Here is a 7,500-nt window from a genome sequence, read left to right as displayed (position 1 = left end):
AAAACACCAAAAAACAAAAACAAAACAACAACAAACGCAAAGAAAAGAAACAAACAAAAACAAAACAAAACAAAGCAAAGAAAAGAAAAACAAACAGATAACAAACAAACAAATAAATATGAAGTATTGTATCGTTCAATGCTTTTACTTTTCAGTGAGTTGGTTTAGAATCCTATCAACTGAGAAGGAATGAAGATCTCGGTAATTGAGAGATCAGATTTAGAAGACTGCTGAACAGGCCCTACAATCTCCACACATACAGTTTAAGGAGAATAAATCAAGAAAATTTAAAATAAAGTTTAGAAAACTTCATCTCCTTAATTTTTCGTAGCCCATAAAGCATGCGTTCTCTCTCTCTCTCTCTCTCTCTCTCTCTCCTCTCTCTCTCTCTCTCTTTCTCTCTCTCTCTCTCTCTCCCTCACACACACACACAGGCACACACACACAGGCACACACACACAGGAGAGAGAGAGAGAGAGAGAGAGAGAGAGAGAGGGTGGGGATGATAGAAAATATCATGAATGGGACGACGACATTTAAAAAAAACAAGACGAAGAAAGAAAGGAAATTAGAAAATAATTACAATAATAATAATAATAATAAAATAAAAAAATCTCGGGAGCCGGAATCGAACCAGTGACCTAAGGATTTCAGTCTTACCAACTACAGTCCTCCGCTCTGCCAACTGAGCTATCGCGAGTTGTGTAAACTGCGGCATTATATTGATCATAATAATTGCATTATTACCGTCTTGTATAACCGCAGAGCGAAACGTATTTGTTGAGAAAACTCCTGTAAGGAAAAAAAAAAGATAGAAAGGGGGGAGAGGGGTGTTACTTGTAAGGCAAATTATAATAGGGATATGTCCACTATTATCTAAAAGAAAAGGTTTCAAAATATCGTGGAGGTGACGGTATTATGACTTTTCAAATTCTTTTGTGAGTTTCGGTAAAATTTGTATTTCTGTCAGATAAAAACCCATCTTAGTAAATTAACATCAGTCAGTTTATTTGATGCTCTATTATCAAAAATAAAAATAAGAAAAACCCCAACAAATCAACAATAAAAACGTGAAATTCTATATTGCGAAATAACCCGTAAATTATGTTCTTCAGGGGCCTCATTAAATGCTCCCAAGCCAACAGCAACTTGTAACAAGCAGAACGAGACATGACACACATGAGGCGCTATTAGTTTGTATTTATTTTTTTTGACAGAGACAATGCTGCTGGTACCTACTCGTACGTATTCTACACATGAGTGTGGTGAGAGAGGGTAAGTAAACAGGCTGTTCTATGCACTCAACAACTTTGCACAGATCAGACCGAAATTCGAACAATGGACCTACCAATCAGACGGCGAGTGGCATCACAAAACCACGGATCCAAGCGAACTCTTGGAGAGGAGAGTACCGCAGTTTATGGGAATTTCTTTTCTTCGTTAACTCCCAAATGTTAAGATTCACCATTCTTGCAATGTCAGTCATTATTATTGTCAGATAGACTCTAGTCATTGACACAGTAAAAAAAATAAAAAGAACAATAATGAACTTTTATATAGCGCAATATCGAGTAAACGTGCTCAAAGCGGTAAACAAAGGGTCCCTGACCAACAGCAGCACGTAACATGCAGAACGATATATGACGCCTGTTAGGCGATGTTAGATTTTTTTCCGACAAAGACAACGCAGTTAACGGCCAGGTACTCATTTTACACATGAGTACGGTGAGGGAATGTGATTAAACAGCCTTTTTTCAAGGACCCAACTTTGCGCCGAGCTAGGCTCAAACCCAGGATCTTCCGATCCGAAAACGAGTGTCATACCACAAGACCACATAGCTGCCCAGTAGAGTAAGGTAATGTGTATAAAATGCCTTACTTAACCAGAGAGCCTAAAATTACATAATTATGAAGGTTTTCTGACTAAACCAAGAACACAAGGCCGAGGCTGGATATATTTTGATTGTCACCTAACCGGCCAGTGACCATACTCAAAATATTTTAAGTCTATTATATTGTGGTTGTCACTCTATGGCCTAAAGCCGATGAGTAAATCTGAAATTGTAAATAAGTAATAGTGTCCCCCGCCCTCCTCCCCCAACCTCCCCTCTCCTAAAATTAAGTAGTTCTTCAGATCCATTAGGCCCCATGGAGCTAGAGTTTATCCCGGTTTCTATAATGTGAAACGGACAATAGCAAATGCTTGCTACCCTTTGGATAGGACTCTGGTCTATCGCAAAGTATTTTCCGCCAGATCTAACAGGCCCAGCTATCCAATCACTGCTGGGTGGACAGAAAAAAATCTCGACTGCACCCAGGATCGATCTTTGATTGTGAAGCGAGTGCTCTACCAACTGAGCTATTGGAACCCCCCTCCCCTCTCCCCCCAAAATGGAAATATAAAACTTCAGCAACTAGTACGATATCAACAAACTCTAAAAATAATTTTTTTTTAAATTTCTCTTAAACGCCGACCTATTTTTTTAGAACAAGAAGACATAACAAAACACAAACTCAAAACAAAACTCCCCTCCTCACCAAAAAAAAAAAAAAAAAAGAAAAGGAAAAAAGAAATCAAAACAAAACAATCGGGAGAAATTTTGTGGGATTAATTTTCCTCCAGTGTGACAGCTGAAGGGCTCAATGTTATGTGACAAAAACATAACACACAAAGACTCAACAAGTATTCATAAACACTTCATAAACCACAACTTGTAATCTTTTAGGCCAGAGAAAAACAAGCCATTATGACTCAGTACAAAACCTTAGTCAACATTCAATGGTTCGTCCTGTACTCACGACTTTCTGCGTACGGAAAACCCCGGGGATTCTGAAATCATTGACAAATAAACCAGTGGCACTCAATAGAATTTGGGTAGAAATTACTGAATTATGTACTATTGTTGTAAAATAATCCAGTTCCCAACATTATAAGGTCATTTCATTGCAGCGTTTGCTTAGCCCCATAGTGAGCGTCTGTCTATACAAACCTTTCATTGAGTACCACGTAATCCTCTTCAGGAAAGGAAAAGTAAGGGTGATTAATTCCTGTTTACATGACTCGAAAGGCCAAATCTCTGAATAGAACAACCAGCTGGAAAAACGTCTGACCTAGAGGATTTGAACAATAGACCCTTTAAAGGGATGGGAACGCCCCCGTTACTATTTTTGAACGATACGTTTCTGCAGTATAATATAACGGAAGTTTGAGTCATTGTCATAAAAAAAAATGTCATTGATGACGGTTACTCAAGCGTGAATACTGTTGCATCGTTTTATAAACATTGGATCCTGTATGCCTTACGGGATAAATATTCTCTCCCCCCCCCCTTCCTCCCCGCCCCCCTCCACATTTTTGGCTTGAAAATTGTATATGATTCGGGGACATTCCCACAAAATCATGTTTCTGATGGTCGTCAGTGAAGCGTGAATACTGTTTGTACAGTTTTAAAGCACTTGAACCCCTTCTTTCGTAAGCGACATGTTTTGTTTCCTCAATTTTTGCCAGAAAACTTATAATAACCTTCCTGTCTCAAAATTCTTAGGTTTGATGCTTTTGAACAGTTCAGGGTGATCTTAGGGAGTCGATTGATGCTAAAAGAATACGTTTTCTGGCCAAAAATATTTATAAAAAAATTGAAGTAAGAGTTTTAAAAAACATAAAATGTGTTTTCTCATTGTAACGTCAAGTGGGTGCACTTTGAAAATTATTTGTAAAAAAACATTTCTTTCACACGTTGAACGAGATTTCTCTTTTCCGCATAGTTTAAAATCCATACAAAATTGCAAGTCAATTCTTTTGTACTTCTATTCCAGCAGTTGAAATTACCATTTAAGTAGTCATGGTGAGTATTACCTGAAAACCCATTAATTGGACAGGCGGATCATCAGAATATCCGCTTATTTGGGCATACTGTATTGTACTTAATAGATTATTTCAAAATTTGAGACGTTTTGATTACTTTTCTTCAACAATTTAGATTATGAGTCCCTTGCCCCTCCCTCCCCTCACCGCCTGTGTTACAAAAACGAATCAAGTATAGATAAAACACAAAATAAATGACTTTTTAATGTTATATATATTTACGAGGGCTCTTTCATAATTAACCGAAAAATGCCTGTAAAATCCGCGTTTTTTATGCTATCAACAAAATTCTTGCACGTGTTCATACCTTGACTCGTCCTTCATTTCTCTACGTAACAGCCAAGTCTGTCGACACACTTCTGCCAACGCCGCACCATGGAATAGATACCCTCTCGGAAGAAATTTCCGTCCTGGTTTTGTAGCCATTTCCGCAAATGGTCAACAAGCTCTTCATCGACATCAAAGCGCTTTCCTGCCAGCTCACGTTTCAGTGGCCCAAAGAGGTGATAATCAGATGGTGCGAGGTCTTGACTGTGTGGTAGGTGTGGCAAAATCTCCCATCCATCGTATATATATATCGTATAATTGAAACGCACGCGCCTTCCTTGTTCAAACTAGTGAGTCCAAGTTGGAGTCATAATCGAAGTCTGCTGACATTCTGTCCTTCAAGCATGTTGGGGTCGGCAATGTAAAATTTATTAGACTAAATCAAATTAGATTTACCATTTGATTAAATCAATCTCCCTTTAGATCTCCCACTTTTATGGGGAGATGTGTCTTATCATATAAAAAAAAAAAGAAAAAAAATTACAACAACAGAAACAAACCAAAAACAAACAGATAAAAAAAATAAATAAATAAATAAATAAACAGACTAACAAACAAGATAACCCAACATCCAGTGGCACTGGGGGTTAAGCGTCTTGCTCAAGTTGAGGGGAAAGAAAATGGAAATTAAAGATAAAAATATGCCAAACACAACACTCAAACCCATGTCTTCCGTGTCTAAATTCATAAGTGCAAGGCCTCAACCATTTGGTGATGTCGTCATTCAAACGTGTCCTGGAAAAAAAAGTAGCCCTGAAGGACACCAATCCCTCTGAGCCGACGCTCATACCGCTTTTCTAGCCTTAAATAAGCACTAACAATTGCTTGCTGAATTGAAATTCAATCTCAAAGCCCTTCCCGTCGGACCTAACAAGCCTCGTTTCCCTATCATAGCTGCATGGACAGAAGTACGTTTAACCACCGGACCTCTTAAATGCATTTTCCCCCCTGAACATTGCTATCCCAATTAAGCGGTTTGTCGTATATCATGAAAAAGGGCAAATCCCCGATCCAAATCAAAACATTCACATTTGTTTATATCTTATCAGTACAAAGTCAAGTTGAAAAAGTAGAACGATGAATGAACAAAAGCAAAAAAAAAAAAAAAAAAAAAAAAAAAAAAAAAAAAAAAAAAAAAAAAAAAAAAAAAAAAAAAACAACAAACCAACAAATAAACAAATATTCATATTTATTTTCACGACTCTGTTCTTTAATGTATTTTAAATATTGGTTTTGATCTTATTGTCTGAAAAAAAAAAATAATTGTGTTTATTGCTAAGCTAAATAAAATACTCGTTTCCCTTTAAGCGTGACTGCTATGTACGTAAACTACTTTCTGCCAGGTCAATATTGAACCCAGCTATCTATTCAATTCTCAGGTCTGAAATAGTGTCTGAAGTAAGAAAAATCAAATCTTTGTCGTTTATTAACGGGCACGACATCACACTTACTGGCTACCTTGTCCAATCTTACAGAATTTCTGTAGCTGAAATTGGGAAACATATACAACCAACTGCAGTATCTAAATAGATCAATCAATTTCAAAAATAAAATATGTGAGCTTTTGTATAGGGCAATATTAAAAGAAAATATCTCCAAAGTGCTTTATATGCCTCCTAAGACAACAACAAAACGCACCTAGATGACAAAACACAACAACTTTAAGGCGCTCTTGCTAAATTGTTTGTTTGTTTGTTTTCGTAATGGAGAAAAAGGCTGTTATTGTAATTCATTTTACACCTTACATCACAGCGGGAAAATCTGAGTTAAAATCCTTTTGTTTTCTTCAGCTCTGAGCCACGCAAAAGGGGGATAAGAACCCGGACCTACAGGTCAGAGCAGAGTGTCATATTACATGGACACCACAAGACCACCAATGCACACAATAGTTATACATTTAGGTCTATTTCCAATTGCTGAACACGTCAGCATATTAATCATATATATTCAGTGATGACAATACGTACACTAACTAAACCCTGATGTTTTTTTTATTATTGTTACAGTGCCAACTAAATTTTATTCATCCATTCGTCTTGTTTTCACCTCTGTATTTCCACCCAGTGACACGACGGACAATGTGTTATAACGAGTGGACATGTCCAAGGGAGGAAGAGGTACCTAAATGACCTACTAATTTTGACACCTTAGTCTCATGAGACCTGAATCAGAGCTCGTGGGAAATGGGGAGCTTTTATTTCCTTGAACAATCTGGGGGAAAAAAAGGGAGGCATTTAAAGGACTCCACAACAAAAGTCTAATCGCCCCGCCCAGACAATATAACAGTATTACTTTCCACTCAAGGCTGTATAATTAAGTGGATTATATTATTGTGGTTACTCAACATGACCTGTTCGAGGCCTATAAAACCCACCTTTTGAAGTGACAGTAAAATTGGTTGGTAGGCGGATTTGGTCGTGAATGGATATATGACGTCATAGAATAATGATAATCCCGGCAATGATGATGACGCTGGCGGTAATAATTTTATTTAAAGCCTGGTGGTTTATTTCAATATAACTGCTGTTTATGGGGTTGTTAAATTATACTCTAATCTGAGCAGGATTATCGGTATTGGTGTAATTTATCATTGGCTTTTGATTGTTATTTAATTAGCGTGGGTCACATGCTTTTCTCGTTTCAATTGATCAGTTACTATTAGGTATTGATTTTGAACGAGGTATAATCAGATTATAGAGAGCAAATAATTTTTTTAAAAAAATGAAAGACAAGATTTAAAAGTCATAAAACTGGTGGACTTTGGATCAGATATTGAGGGTAACAACGGAAGGGATTTAAGCCAATTATGCAAATGACGGATAGACAAGCCGATACTTAAATACGAGAGATGCACGAGATGGTTGGAATAATAACTGGATATGTATGATAAGTATACTGCTATATAGGTAGAAAACAAACCCACAAAAAAAAATAATAAATAAACAAAAGCAACAACAGCAACCAACCAACAAATAAACAACAATAAAAACAAAGCAATTTATATTTCAAATAGAAACCTTTGCATTTTAAACATCGTTGGATTAAGAGGGTGATCAATTTGTCGAAAAGTCTCATACATTATCACAAAATTCTTCTAAAATCTTAAACTTTTTAAAGAAAAAAATTGAGTTTGAGACTTTTTGACAAGTTGGGAACCATCTCAATCGACCAAAACAATTGAGGTCTAACGTTTATTTTAATTTTTTTATTTTTTTTTTAAATTTTTAAATTTTTATTTTGCTTCTTCTTTTATTTTTTCCTTTCTTGTCGAATTGAAAAATAAATGACACATGTCATACCCTAGAACA

At 36.5% G+C, this 7,500-nt stretch overlaps 1 non-coding gene across 1 annotated transcript; it reads right to left on the bottom strand.

Annotated features, from left to right (window-relative positions):
- Positions 1-613: 613 nt before the first annotated feature.
- On the bottom strand, positions 614-700 carry Trnay-gua (transfer RNA tyrosine (anticodon GUA)). Its single transcript is given in 2 exon segments — positions 614-649; positions 664-700. It is a non-coding gene; the product is annotated as a tRNA-Tyr (tRNA).
- Between the last annotated feature and the right edge of the window lie 6,800 nt (positions 701-7,500).

Source organism: Berghia stephanieae, chromosome 3 (genome assembly GCF_034508935.2).
Source record: "Berghia stephanieae isolate SIO BIC M18660-M18661 chromosome 3, UCSD_Bste_1.3, whole genome shotgun sequence".
Taxonomy (NCBI): Eukaryota; Metazoa; Mollusca; class Gastropoda; order Nudibranchia; family Aeolidiidae; genus Berghia; species Berghia stephanieae.
Note: the sequence above shows the minus strand (reverse complement) of the source record. Positions and strands in the feature narration are given on the sequence as shown.